At 57.1% G+C, this 13,165-nt stretch overlaps 1 protein-coding gene across 2 annotated transcripts in view; it reads right to left on the bottom strand.

Moving 5' to 3' along the window:
- Nucleotides 1-13,165, bottom strand: part of LOC310884996 (discoidin domain-containing receptor 2-like) — a 60,364-nt gene that overhangs the window by 42,143 nt on the left and 5,056 nt on the right. Inside the window, exon 1 of one of the 2 annotated variants that reach the window (XM_083807708.1) lies at nucleotides 2,432-4,907. The exons of the other annotated variant lie outside the window; for it this stretch is intronic. The gene's annotated coding sequence lies outside the window, so the exon portion shown is untranslated. Of the gene's footprint in view, nucleotides 1-2,431; nucleotides 4,908-13,165 lie in introns of those variants that run through there. 2 annotated transcript variants of the gene reach the window in all.

Raw genomic sequence — 13,165 nt, 5'->3', positions numbered from 1 at the left:
GGGTTGTACAGGGGTGGAAGCCAAACACATAAGGGATGGTTCAGTGAAAATGAAAACAGAAACTCTGCGTTGGAGCATCGACGAGTTTAGCTGGCAATCTACTTCCCATCAAACCGCTGCAGAAATGCTAATACTACCAAGAGCTACGTTTTATGAGCTTTGTGGAGTGTCCCTTCATTCAGGAGGAGGAAATCCCACGCACCTGTCACTGCCCTCATCCCGAGCTCCAGGAGCACCACCAGCTCTGCTGTAACCCTACCACACAACATTTATAAGCGTGCAAAGCCGTGCGTTTACAACAAGAGGCCAAACTGGAGGAAGCTCTTCCAGTGTCAGAAAGAAGCAAGCGTTACCACCACTGATGGCACAGAGCAGAACAACTCCGAGGTGCAGGCAGCAGTGGTCAGGGTCTGGCTCCTGCCACCCCACGCTCCAGGGGCCGGGCTGACGGCGCTCCCGAGGACGAGAAGCCTGGGTGCACGTGGCTGTTCCGTGCTCTTCGAGCTCTGTTTACTACGCAAAGTGCTTTTAAAGTGTCATTTACAAAGTGCCTGGCAAAGGGGGGAGCAGCGAGTGGCAGCCCTTACCGATCAGCCGAACCCCGGCCGCAAGCCCGCGGAGCCCTGGGAGGATTTTCAGGCAGGTCTGACCGTGTCCTGCTGGGTTTACTATTTACTAGCGCAACCCTAAAAGATAAAGTTTAACTTCTCGTGGAATTTTAATGAGCTCAGTGTTCCAACAAAATACCTAGCACGACCAGAGACAGCTCAGGGAAGATCTCTGCTCACCACAGTGTATTGCAAGCAATCAAACCAAATGTTTTGTTTATAAACAAAGGAAAATACAAGAACACTGGAAAAGCTCTCCTAGCGTTTCACAGCCATGGAAAGGCACAGAGGCAGAGTCTGATCAAATTTTCTCAAGATGGACCAGAAACAGGAGCTCACGGAGAAGTAATAAGGTTTCACAGTTACCCAGAGAAGGCAGGTAGCTGTAGGGAAACCTGAAAATCCTGGGATTGTTTAAGGCAATGAGGAGAGAAATACGAGAGCACACGAGGAAAATAAAACATGCAGAATAATGATGTCTAGACCAAAGAAAGGATCCCATTTACCTCTTTTCCATATTGAAAATGAACTGAAATTAAAAAACAACAAATTAAAGTTGAGGAAATGAAATTCCATGGCAGACCATGCACATTAAGCCTCCGGGACACGCTCCCGCACCGCTTTGTGGCAGTAACTCCTTAAAATATTGGAAGTGGATCCCTGTAATAAGAACATCTGCAGTTACGTTAGCAGAGTAAAAGGAAAGGTGCGCTGGGTGCAAGTTTCCATCCAGGCAGGCAGAAGCAGGCCCGTAATTAACGCGACCAGGAAGCTCTCCTCCAGGGGCAGGTTATTGCCCGTGGCCGCAGCCGAGCTCTCGTGGCATAAGGCAGGCACTGCCCGAGACGAGGCTGGGCGCAAGGAGGTGGGCTGCGATCTGCCCCAGCTCAGAAAGCTGTGTCTGTGCACGGAGATCACACCGAGGTCTTGGGCAGCTGGTTGCGGCCTCTCAAAAGACAACAACGCTGTCCGCCTTTTTTTTTTTTTAAAACAGATTATCCTCTACGACCCAGAAAGAGGTGGATGAAATTTCAGCTAAAGCTCTTAAACAAACACCCACGGAGCTGAGAGCGACCCTGGAATGGCCCAGTGGGAACGGGGCTATTTTGGAAAGTGCTCAGCACCTGAAAAAAGGGGGTTTACTGGGGAAATAATCAGACTTACCAGGGGCGGCTGCTACTGGAAAGCCCCGTGCTTAACCCTAACAAGGATTCGCAGGAGCTGCTTCCTGCATGCTTCCACTTCTGTGTCTCAGGCTAAACGTGAGCCTGAAAAGTTTTACAGTGAGAAAAAAAATGCAGTGGGTGCATCAGGAGGGGACAGGGAGGTCTGCACCTCCCCGGGAGCAGAGCACGGGGCTGGAGCCGCGGGGCTCGGGCGAGCTGCTGCCAGCCCCGGCTTTCGTGCATCCCCCTCGCCGCCCGCCCCGCAGCACTTCACGCAGGCACGACTGACAAAGCTCAAACACCACGGGCTCGCCTGGAGAGCCCCAGCCCCAGAAAGGGCGTTTGTCCCGGGGAAGGGCACCAGCCAGCTCCCCGTTTGAATCAAACACAAGAGAGCCCAGATGCCAGAGGGCCCTGGGCACGCAGCGCTGCGGCAATACCCGCAGGGCCGCGAATCCCCCCGCAGCCATGGGAAGCGAAACAGGGCACGGAGAGCCACCGCCTCCCTCCCAGCAGAGCCAAAAGCCTTCAGCTCCCAGCTCTGCCACCCCTACAGCCCCCAGCAAGCTGGCTGTTTCGCCAGTTTGGGACAGAAAGGCGCCGGGGGAGAGCTGGCAGGAGCGAGTTCAGAGCCGAGCCACGCTGGAAGGACCCTACCTGCCTCGCTCGGGGGCTGCTGAGCGCGGGGAACGACTGCAGCGGGGCTGCTGGGCTCCACAGACCCAGCCAGGCTGTAGTTTCGACATTCCTTGCAACTTTCCACCAGCACACATGATATGTTCAAACTTGAGCAACTCCTCCCTCCTCCCTCCCTCCGCGAGACGCAGACAGGCCCAAGAGATGGCCCTGCCTCTATCATCGCAGTTCCTATAGCAACTCCCGGCCGAGCAGATGGAAACAGAGCTGTTTGCTCGGCAAACCGGCCTCCTTGGATTCCTCCGCTCTTCCCCGCTCCGCTGGCCCCTCCTCGCTCCAGCGCTCTCCCCAGGGGCTGCTCTGCTGGCACTTGGCCCAGGCTTTGCCTGGAGAGAGGCCAAGCTTTGAATTCATTTAGTAAAACCACAACATAAAGCAGCTCTCCTGCTCAGGAAGCAGGGCCCATGTAGTCCCAGGGGCAAGCCAGGCCCCGGCACGGCACCGCAGAGCCAGCTTGCACCTTCTTGTTTAACACGGCTGCTTGCGCTCGCTGGAAAAACCCGGCGCAGACGTCACCGCAGCCTGCTGCCCGCGCTCAAAACCCTCCGCTGGGGAGAAAGGGGGAAAGGTAAAAAGCAAAGGCACAGCCAGTCACTCATTAAGCCCGGCCGACAGGATTATTGCAGGCAAAGAGCAGAGCAGGGGGCTTCTCCGTCACCTGGCCTGCTGCTGCTGGAGCCTGCCTCAAAGGAGGGAGAGCCAAGCACCAACACCGGGGTCAGGGCAGCTCTGACACAGCTGCTCACCCCTACGGCCCTGCGAGCGCTGGGATCCCGCAGAACCGGGCTCGCTAGAAAATATAAAGTTACCAGAAGGTGGCACTTGGTGAGGGGGGCATCACTGACGCTGCCCAGCATCGCTCCTCCACCTCGCGCCGCTGCCCCTGTCCACGGCCAGGCTCTGCCCCACAGCTCCGAGGCTTTGGGGAGGTGCGAGGAGGCACGGGGAGCTGCGCTCATCTCCCGGTCCTGCCCCCTGGCACGGCCAGCAGGAGGCTTAAACCCCACCAGTGACTTGGGGCCACCCAGACCCCTCCTCTCCTTCCACGGGGAGGACAACATTACCAGCGCAGCCTGCTCTCCTGGAATTCACAGCTCCCCGCCTGCTCAAAGGCTGTAAGGTAGCTGCTGTGTTTGGTGCCCTCGCGGCCTGTTTGGTGCCAACAGCGCCAGCATCGCCACTCCTGCGCTCTGCCACGAGAGGCAACGGGACCGGGGCCTGCAGCAGCACAGCCCCAGGGTAAGGGGCACACGGAGGTGGGTGACAGAACACAAGGCCACTGCTATGATTTCATGTTTTGGGGCACCAAGCGTGCTGCTGTTGCTATATGATCAGACACCTCTAAATGCAGGGGCTGGAAAGCAGGAGGGACAGAAGGGACTGCACTAAAGAGGGCCCCGGGCAGAGACACCAAGGAGAACTGGCATTGCTGGGACTCGAAGCAGGGACAAAACGAGGGAACTGCACAGAGGCTGAACAGGCAGGTGGCACCCTGCCACGGCATGTCTGCAGTACCAAGTCCTTTGGGACGAGGGCATCAGCGCGGTGACCGTGGGAGCGAGCGGGTGCGTGGGCTTGATTCAGGAGCTGGAGCAAAAAGTCGAGGAGCTGGTGCCTCCGCAGCGGGAGGCTGGCCTGGGGGGCCGGAGCAACAGCACAGGGGTCCCACGGCGAGGTAACATCGCCACTCGTGTGGTCAGAAACCCATTCCAGATGCAATCGATTCTGGGAGCTGGGGGGGCAAGGTGCGAAGCTGCAAAGCCACTGCTGCAGCCACCGGCCAGCCCCGCAGTGTGGCAGCCCCCAGCAGGCTGGGCCCAAGCTCACCTGGGTGACGGAGGCTGCTGGGATTTGAGAGGAACGTCACCTGGGGTCACCGGTACGACCCCGCTGTCAGGGGCCCAGCAGCAGGGATACAACCGCAGAGGGAGGTGGAAGAGCAGAAGTGCTTGGCTGGCTCGTCAGTTGGGAAATGTGGGTGCTGGCCTCCCTCCAGCGAGGAAGCCACAAGGCAGGGACAGGGACAGGGCCACCACGTCCCGCTCAGACACCCAGCAGAGGGAGGTGTCCTTCTGGGCGAGCGGCAGCTGGGCAGGATGCTGGAAGCAGATGCTGCTGTTGTGTGCGGTGACACTCACGGGGATTCCACAGCAGGAGGCTGAGAAGCACAGATGGCAGCAGAGCGATTCAGCCCATTCTTCCAAGATTTATACGCTGCATTAGGCTTCAATGAGGAATCACAGCGAAGCATGAACAAAAGTAGCAGGTATTTGGAGTATTCGAAGAGAAGAGAAGCAGCAGCCATGAGCCAGACTGTGCCCACGCCAAATCTGAGCTGGAAAATGCAGCTGCGAGATGAAAGACGTGGTCATATGGGCAAGTCAGATGCCTCCTGGCTCCATCTTCCTCCCTGCCTCCTTGCCCCCGCTCAGCCACACAATCCACCTCTGTACAGAGAACAGAAAACTATTTACTCTTCTTCTCGTGTTTTAGCGCGCTAATCAGCTCGGATGAGGGGACAATCCCTAGGGCTCTTCTGCAGCTTGGGACGGGAGCACGTGGTGAGCGGTAGGCTGGAGACGAACAGACACGAGGCCTCTCCGGGCCTGGGAAGTCCCACCCCAAGAGGGTGGTACCGATTCAGATAAAACACTTTGGATGAGTTTTGCCAAAATCCGGATGCCTGCCCTGTCGGCATGACTGCACGTGGCCCGAGCTGGGCACAGGCCCTCGGGGTACGCCGGGACCACCAGGACCACGAGCAGTCAGTGGCAGAGGGCACCTCGGGGCATCCAGCACAAGGAACCCAAGGGGGACACCAGTAACAGCACGGGAGCCGATGCCCACCCCAGAACCAGCATCGAGGGGCTGGCAAAAGCTTCCCACGCCCCCACAGCCCCGGGAAGAGCAGGGGCCCGGCTTGCCCGTGGGTTTGAGGAGCTCCTTTCCCAGGGGCAGGACGGCGCCGCGGAGGCACAAAGAAATCCGCTGATCTTGCAGTTGGCCTCGCCTGCCTTCAGCGCCTTGACGCAGCAACAGGCTCCCTGCTGGATGCCCTCTGAAATGTAACTTTATCCCGCCGTGTGCGCTCCCTAATCAATCCTAGGCATAAAGCAAAGCAGAAAACAGCCCCTTTTTTTTTCCTTCTTCACTGGAACGGACCCAAATATGCACGATAACAGATCCCACTCAAAGCTATTACAAACTGGAGCACTGCAGTGCGTTTCGCATCTCGCATCGCAGAGGGAGCATACTTCTGCAATAGCATCACCGCCTCTCAAATTGTGTGTTTGAGAGACTTCCTAATGACCTCATAGCAGCACATGTGACCAGTAAGTCATCTTCTCAAAGGACTAGAAATAACATCAACAGACCCTGTTTTGGTTTCGCACAGAACAGCTTTCTGCAGCATGAGCAGGTTTCCAGGCTGCGAGGAAGCGGAGCCAGCTCAGGCCAGGACTGGCATTTTCAGCTCCCAGCAGATCGTGCTTGGCTTCGGCAAAGATCAGAGCAATTAACAGAGGAAGACCGATCAGCAGATACTTCAATTCCATACACAGATTTAGACACAAGAGCTTGTTTATCCTGATACGGGACAATTCAGCTACTTTCATGGTGCCCATGTGGTATCCTGCAACCCAGAAATATTTCAAGAGCGTTGTCAGAAGAGATAAAAGGTGGTCTCGCAGCATGGAAAAAAAAATGCCTTGAAAGTGCCGTTAATTATTTACAAGCCAGACATGTTTCGGCAGGCTTAAAACCAGCTTTTTCTTCCAGTGCTTAAAAACACCAGCTATACTCAGGTGAGCCTGAGCAACAAAGCAAGGAATCTGAAATTTGTGGCTGACGAACAAGCGAGCAGTTTGCACCAATATCGGAAAGTTTTTATCCCAGGGCCACTGCCTGATCAGGTAGTGCTGGAAATAAATGGACAAACACTGATGAGCGCTTTGGTGCTAAGTGAAGGCAACTTAAACAGCTAAAGACAGACTGATGGTGTTGAATATCTGACTCTGTACTGAGCCCAGAGCTCCCCGGGAAGAGGAGCTGCACAATCACGCTGCAGAAATGAAGCCAGGAGAGATGCCCCAGACCTTAATGGCTGTGGCCAGAAGGCAGCCACAGTTACCAGCTGTGGGACAGGAACACGTGTCCAAGTGAGAATAAGGAAAAAACCAACTGGAGTAGAGCCTGAAATCTTTGTGTGCCGGGCACAAAGCACCACCCTCCTGCAGCGGCTCTGCCTCAGGCCCCTCGTGTCCCTTGCCTCTGAGCCACCCCCGGCCCAGCTCTGGCAGGACCGCTGCCTGCCCTTCCCGAGAAGGCCACGGCAAGCACCAGCACCTCCTGTCAGACGGGACCAGGGCCTCACCTGAGCCATTGCAGGCTGAGCAGGGACAAGGGAATTGAGCGAGGGACAGCCCCACCGAGGGGTCAGGCCTGCACGCAGCTGCGCTGCTTATTCTTTCAGCGAGGGGTGGTGGAAGCCAGCCCCGTCCCCACCTGTCACAGCATCCCAGAACGGCCAAGGTTGGAAGGGACCTCTGGAGACCATCAGGTCCAACCCCCGGCCGCGCAGGATCACCTAGAGCACACGGCACAGGATGGCACCAGGCGGGCTTCAAATATCTCCAGATATCCTCTCCATCGCGAGAGCACGTCCGACCCCATGGGAAAAGGCCGCTCAGCTCAGCCCAGCTCTGCCAGCATCAGCCTTCTGCTGCGAGGAGAGCCACCACCTGCCGCCCACCTGGGAAGAGAGGGAGGAGGAGCAGAACCTGGCACAGAGAAGCATGGGAGGCAACCTCCAAAAAAAAAAAATACCTCAAAAAAAACCAAGCCACTGCAGCATACAACATGCCGCTGAGAGCTGCGCTGCAGGACAACGGAAGGTGGCTCAGACAGGACAAGGCAGCGCATGTGGTGACATGTGGACACCTGATGCGGGACAGACCCTCCCGAGGCACACTCGGAGCTTTAACACTACCACAAAAGATCCAAACAGCAGCACCCAGCAGCCTCCCGTGTGCCCTGTCTTTAAGCACACGCCCCAGCTGCCACGTTTTGGGCTGCCTCAAAGACAGGGGTGAGAGCAGAGACGGAAAGTTGTGCGTACTTACACCTGCAGGTCAGAACATGCAGAGCGAGATCAGTTTGCTGCAGTTGTAGGGACAGAGCCCCAGCGAAGACGTCATCCAGACGAAGAGTAAACTCCCGGCGTAGAGCAGCACTCAGCACAGACACGCTTGTAAACACTCTCCCTGTCCCTCTTTGCCAACTGAGCCGTCAGAAAGGGGCAGAGAAAAAACACTGTCTGCAAACAGACCCCCCTCCCTATCCCTGGACACCGGGACCTGCCCAAGCAGGCTCCAGCCTCTTCGCTCTCGTCTGCGGGACGAGCCAAGTACCTTCCAGCGTCCTGCGAGAGCTGCAGAGAACTGCTGCTGCTGCAGGGAAGGGCTCAGCTCGCTCGTACGAGCAGTAACCTTCTGCTCCGGGCTTCTGACACCTAATCCCTGGAACCAGCGGATATATTCAGCAGGCAGCAGGCCTCTTTCAAAGCTGACCTTTCTGCTTTAAGCACTAGATAGTATCCGATGTTCCGAGCATTGTCCTCACGCGTTCTTCCCCCGCACAGCGTGCCAGCTCCTTCTGCCCTCCAGCTCCGCAGTGAGGTTGGAGCAGGGAAGGTGCAGGGAGTGCCGGCAGCAGAGGGGGCCGCACAGCTCGCAGGACCGCTGGGGAGAAGCCCCGCTAACACCTGCAGCGATGCTGCTCCACCTCCATTGCTCTCGCCCAGAAGTTTTCTACGTTTCCTGCGCTGGGCAGGTTTCACCAGGAAGGCCGACGTTTGAACATGTTATCACGTCTGGCTCCAGCGCAGCCACCGTCACTGGAGATTTTCTCCCAGGGACACGGAGAAGACAAGCAGAGGTCACCACAAACCGTAAGCACCAGCTCTAAGCTCCAGCGAGGAGGCACAGGGACAGACCCCTGCCAGAGTTACCGGTGTACGGCTGAGCCGCTCAGCACACACGAGCTGTCAGCCGAAGCCAGCCTCTTGCTGACGGCCTGCAGAGCTGCTGCTCCCGACCCTGCGGCCAAAGCCTGACCTCTGCACTTCTGGCCCAAGGCTCCGTACGGAGCAGCTGTCAGCAGCAGTCGCCTGCCACATTTCTGCGATTCCTCAGCAAGGACCATCACCTTCAGACAACCAGAAGACAGCAGACGCCAGCGCTCCCGGCCCTTTCCACAGCCCCTGGTATGCAAGACGAGGCCCGGGCAGGCTCTCGGCGAGCAGGACACCCCTTGGCCTCTCTGCTGGCAGGGACAGAGCTTCGAACCCACCCAAGCTCACCGCTGCTTGCTGCACAGTGCTGCAGTGCTCCTCACGTGTGCAGGAGCACCACATCGAGCCCCAGGTGAGCACAGAGCAGAGGACAGCACGATGATCGCAGCCACCGAGATCGATCGGCTCACGGGTCCCCCACCTGCACGCCGTGAGCACACGCACCGTTCCACAACCGCCCCGCTCCACGCGGGGACAGCAGAGCCCAGGGACACGGCCACATTTCGGCCCAGCAGCACAGCCCCGGCTAGGGACTCTTTCACCTCCCCAGCAGCTCCGGCATTTCTGCCACCCCCCTCCCAAGCGAGGCCCGCCGGCCCCAGCCAGCGCGGGGATGTTGCAATCCCCAGGCTCTGTCTGAAGAAACCAGCCCAGCCCAGATGACACAGGAGGCCGCTGGGCTGGCCTCGCTACATGCCATTCATCGGCTTCCAGAAGCTTGTGGCATTTCTGGAGGCAAGTTTACTCCTCAGATGTTGAGAGCCGTTCTGCTCTCGGGAGCGCGACGGGCGACTCAGATGTGCGCTCCAGCAGGCACGCTCAACCCATGACCTGGTGTTTTTCTGAAATAAATGCGAACCCGGGGGAAAACGCTCCCCTCCCAGCTCGAGGGGCTGAGGAGGGCAGATGAAAGGCAACCACACGCCTTGTGTATGTGTGGCCTCGGCCCGGGCTCACAGCTGGCCCACACCCGGTCCCATGCACGGCTCGGGGCCGGGGATGTGCCCCGCGCTCAGCCCACACCTCCTACGAGCCCAGCGCCCCCCTGGTGCCAAGGGGCAAGCAGCCTTGTGCTCCTGTGAGCAATGGGACACATCCTGCACGTGCTGCCTCACTTGCTGGAGCCCGTGCAAACATGAGAAAACCACCGCACGCAGGGCCCTGGCTTCTTCTCTGTGGAAGCAGCGCTAGGATGGGCTCACGTTTCCCATACTAGCACGGAAAAGGCAGGAGGATTCAGATTCATTACTCGTGCTGCGAGCCCTACTGGGACATTTCCGAACAGCTCACTTAAAGGCACTGAAACCTGCAGGATGAGGTAATTCAAAGCTAAACGCATAACCCACGCGGCAGGGCGGTTCAGTAGGTACGGCTCTCAAGCTAAAGCAAATAAAAGCTGATCCGGCGCAGTACCCAGCTCCATCCCCGTACGTCTCCAAGACTTGGCCAGACAAAGCCACGGCTGAGTCAATCACACGCTGGAGACGGTCCCACCTCGAGCGGGAGGTCAGGCTGAAGGCCTCCAGATGTCCTCTCCAACCAGCATTTCCACGGCTCTGTGATAGTGGCGGCGAAGAGGCGGAGGAATTACTGCCAGCAGCTTTATGAAAGACTCGCATCGGGTTTCTCCGGAGAGATCTCTCTAGATTGAATTAAAAGGCCCGGTTAACGAAGATGTCGGCACTGACACAATCTGGGCTGACCGCGTCCTGGCAGGGATACTGGAGTACCAGTGCCCGTGCCTCGACGCGCCGCACAGGTCTCAGACGGGGTCAGCACACTGTGTCAGACTGTCCCAGCACAAATTAGCACCCGCCATAAGAGATTTCTTCCTGGCATTTAACTTCAGCTGTGTATTCAAGTGCAAAAGCTCGCAAGACTTCACAAACACAAGTTAAAAGCGAGGCGGCCATGAGCTCGCAAGAAGTTTGCAGCAACTTAGCAAAGTGATTTCCCGCTAAGTCTGTGCTCCAGGGAGGTCTCAGAGGCACTGCTGCTATTCCATGTCCTTCCAGTGCTGGGAGGAGGCCAAAAATGCCACCCTGGAGCCCGAGCCACTGCTAAAGGCGGGGGGCTGAGCCCTCGGGAAGAGGGCAGCACGCCTGCACGAGGGGCTGCCCACTCCTGTTCTTGGGATGAAGCCGGGCCCAGGTTGCTGACACGCAGGGGAAGCTGCAAGATCGCTGCCAGCCGTGCGGATGGATGGCATCAAGCTGACGGGAGGAGGAAGGATACTTTGTGGAGTGGGGTTACTTTAATAGTGCCCACCACAATCCGGACCAACGCGAAACTCACCACTGCAAAGCAACGCACGCGGGACGGACTCAGAGTGTTGGGACCCCCGTGGGGGCGCAGCGAGGAAGCTGGCCGCGAGCCTGGCGCTGCGAGCCTGAGATCTGTTCTCACCTGCTGGGTCGCAGCGTGTGGCCCGCGCCTCAGCCCCACCAATATCACAGCTCACAACACGCCCATGCTCACAGGCATCCCCAGCTCAGCTCCTCTGCAAACACAGGAACGAAGGAAATCTTCCTGGCCCATCGCCTTCCCCAGCACGAAGGTGTGACGGCTTCTCGCTGCGGGGCAGCCCTGAGCACAGGGAAAGGCACCCACCACAGGCTGACGTTTTCATACCAGTGCCCCAGCTATTTCTGCCTGTGAGTGCGCTTTGACAGGCAGAAACAAACGAGCACAAGTGAAATAACACAACAGTAATACGGGTGGGTGATGAAACCTGAAGCTTGGCTAGCGTTAGCTCTCAGTAAGAACACAGCACGAGTGACCGAGACCAGCACCAAACGAAACACACAGCAGAACATGCCCAGCTTCTCATCCTTCAAGGAAAAATAAAGGCTGAAAAGACAGCGTGCTCTGCAGCTCTGCCTCTGCTCGCCCCTCAGCAGTTCTCCGTTGCTGATGGGTGGGACATTTTTACACCTTAAATGCTATTCCCAGAGAAACTCGCTTTTCATTTGCGCTGCATAAATTCATCTGGTTGGAAGAGAATACCCCGCCCTCTTCTCCTGGCTCCCAAATCGCAGCTGGCAGGCTCGGGACGTACGACAATCCTCGGGCAGAAGCACGACTGTTTGCTCTGTCCCTCCCTCCCCTCGCCCTCTCCTCCATCCCCATGGCACATCCAAAACCGCCACCTCCCTGCCACCTCATGTCAGGCTCTCCCGACCCTGCGGCTCTGCAGGCAGATTTGGGCTCGGTACCCAGGCATCACGAAGGGAAGTCAAACCAGGTCAGGAGAGCATCATCCACACCGGGAGCCCGTCCAAGCAAACACCCAGAGAGCTGCTGCCTTCGGAGCAGACAGGCCCCAAACCCAGATTTTGGGACAACCCCACCCAGTTAATTCCTCGCTCACGCGTTCTGCGAGCACCAGCTCTGAGCGGGCGGGCGTTTTAATGCTCCACGGGCAAACCGAGGGTTGGGCAGCGCTTCTCGGGTACAGACCCGCACCTCCCATGCGTGTGCACGGTCTCCAGGTGGGCAGCCGGCCCGCCACCAGGCCAGCAGGATCCCGTCCAGGAGCAGCGTGAAGGAAGACACGGTCGAGCTGCTCTGAAAAATAAACAACCTCAGTGCAATCAGCCGGAGCAACAAGTGCTTTACCAGTTGTCTTCGTTAGGAAAAAAATATAATATATGATCCTGGGATTATTAGGCAGTACATAAGGAAATGGAACCAAATCAAGTCACGTTCACAATGATTTTACCTAGAAAATAAATCACAATGACACAAAGTGGATATTTTAACTTGCATTGGACTACACGCTCACGAGAACCCTAAGCAGCTCTACGAAATATCCATGTGCAGGCATGCTCTGGGGAGAATGTCTACGGAGCTCCGGAGGAGCAGACGTGCAGAAGTGACACAAGAGCAGCGCCACCACGTCTGTGCCCACCTGGAGGGCCGACTTGCTCCCACTTGTTTCAGCAAAAGCTCCCAGAGGCGACCCACAGAACAGACTGCACTGCAGGCAGAGCAGCGTGGTGCAGAGGCAGCTGGTTTAATGCGTCTTGCCTTCTACACGCCTGCCTTCACGTTACATAAACCACCGTCAGATTTCAGGTTTTGATTTGAAGTTATCCCTGCCTAGTCTAACTTCATTTCATTTTTAAGAGACTGGAAACAAGGAGCTCCTCAGCTCCCATTTCCGTAACCAGTATCAGTGAAACTCCCCCCAGATCAAACAGCTTTGTGGAAGTAATACGTCCTTGACTCAGAAGAGGGAATCATTCCGGGCACAAGGAGACCCATCAGAAGGGTTACCTTCCCACCTGGCCTGTGAGAACAGGCTGTGCTTAAAGCTACTGGCAACAAAGCTCAGCTCGTTCCGCTCGCTGGGAGCGCCAACCCACCACCACCCCACAAAAGCTTTATGTAACTCTCAACATCCTCAAACCGTGCCCGGAATGGTTCTGGAAGAGCAGGCCTTCCCAGTAAGGACACCTTCAGCCCCGCTGCTGTCGAGAGAGGTGGAAAACATCCCTTTGGAGAGGGCCCGGAGGTCTGCGGGATCCCCCGCAGCACAACGCTAGCATTAAGGCTTCGCTGCTCACTAGGTTCTGATGCATTAAGAGCAAAAATATCATCAATCCTACACAAATTCCTCTGCT

Source organism: Anser anser (assembly GCF_964211835.1).
Source record: "Anser anser genome assembly, chromosome: 21".
NCBI classification, from domain to species: domain Eukaryota; kingdom Metazoa; phylum Chordata; class Aves; order Anseriformes; family Anatidae; genus Anser; species Anser anser.
This window is presented reverse-complemented; position numbering and strand designations above follow the sequence as displayed.